Here is a 1,800-nt window from a genome sequence, read left to right on the forward strand (position 1 = left end):
CTTTGAAGAAAGATATTTGTTTATAGATCCTGAAATAGCCTGACAAAAGTCTAGTATATAATCAATTAAAATGTTAAGGCTATATTTAGCAATAATACTGTGTTTATATTCAGCAATAGTTGACTACTATTCAGTTAAGACAAAGTATATGCATCCACAGAAAATGTAAACAAACAGACCCATGTAAGTTTAGTATGGTAAAGAGAGGAAAGTAAAGAGAGGAAAGTCAGCCTTTTCTCTCAGATACTCAAGAGGTGGCAAAATAAATTAACTACATAACTAGCATAAAGATAACAGACTCAGTTATAGTTAAAGGTCCCTTTTGGGTCTATTACTCTCTGAAACCTGATTATAATCACGGACCTAAAAAAAAAAAAAAAAACTCAAATACTTCCTCATTCACAACAGGGAATTCACAGATAACAAGGCTAGCAAAGCTAATGGTTTTAGGAAGGTATCTGGGGAGCCATTTATGCCCACAGGAGCAAATCTCTGCATTGAAAGATCTACTGTTCTGCAGAGAGTCATCGCTCTCAAATGGCTTTTATCCAGAGCAAAAAGCAAAATGGAGTTCAGCTGGTGGTTCCCCAACGTTCAGTCTTCCAGACAAGTTAATACTTTTCCATCTTTTAAGAATAAATGAGAGATATATCTAAACGAGACAATATTCAGATATATCTTAACCCCTATAACCCAGTTTGAGAAATACGTGCAAATTTGGGTTTTGAGTTGAAAATCTTTTAATAGGACCACAAAAAATATTCATTACAAAATGAGAACCTCCTTGTTTGCATTCCAGGTTCATGAGGGGAGATATTATATATTGTATCTTTACAGATCACACACACATCATAGCAAAGTAAATTTGTCCTTTGATATAATGGGTAAAGATCTTACCAAATCTGAATAAAGTGAAAACTGAATAAACTATTATTTTTACTACCTATGTTTACCTTTTTTGTTACTAATACACTGTCACAGGGAGGATATTTAAAATAATTCTATATAGTAACAGCAGTAGGTTTGTGCTAGGACCATTTTCAACCCACTCTTTTACCCAATTAATGACCTCGTGCATTTCCAAGGGTTAGCAATGTAGTTTATGTCCTTGGAGTAGATTTTTCTGGAAGAAAGGGGGGAAAAGCTAGGCTATTCAATATAATATGGGCCTCCTAACACTAAGCTATAGCCAAATGATCTATCTTGAGGTAACAGTAAGCAGTTGTATTGTTTTACAAGTAGCACAGGAATCCTTACTTCCTAATATCCTTCCATATCATGGAATTTCCTCCCTGCTCAAGTTTCAGTCCTTACTGTTCAGTTCAGCTACCAAATTTGTAATGTGTCTTGAAATCCTCCTTTGAAAACCTCCTAGGGCTGCTGCACAAATTTGATAGTTTACGTCTAAAAATGGGGCCTATTACTTTACCCTTTGCACAGCCTTCACGTTCGATGCTTGGGTTATCTAAACACTTGCTCTCAACGACTGGTATCTTCATTTTAAAGAGCTTCCATTCAAGCAACTCACTCTTTTTCTACACCTCCAGGTCTCAGGTAAGAACTGCACAGAATGCGCTTCCTTATGCAGAAACTGAGAAAGGAACAAGGCAAAACTCACTGACAAATTGTAGCAACGAAAATAAGCGGCTGAGCTATGCAGACTAGAAGTTTCTGCGTTTCATGGTGCTTCGTCTTTAAAATGGTATGGACTTCTCAAGCTTAGGGTTCCTCCATATTGAGGCAAGCCTCCATCCCGGCCCCCATGTTGGTTTGCTCCCAGCCAGCTCCCGCCCGGCCCCG

The sequence above is a fragment of the Condylura cristata genome, unplaced genomic scaffold (assembly GCF_000260355.1).
Source record: "Condylura cristata isolate star-nosed mole 26May11 unplaced genomic scaffold, ConCri1.0 scaffold00034, whole genome shotgun sequence".
NCBI lineage: Eukaryota > Metazoa > Chordata > Mammalia > Eulipotyphla > Talpidae > Condylura > Condylura cristata.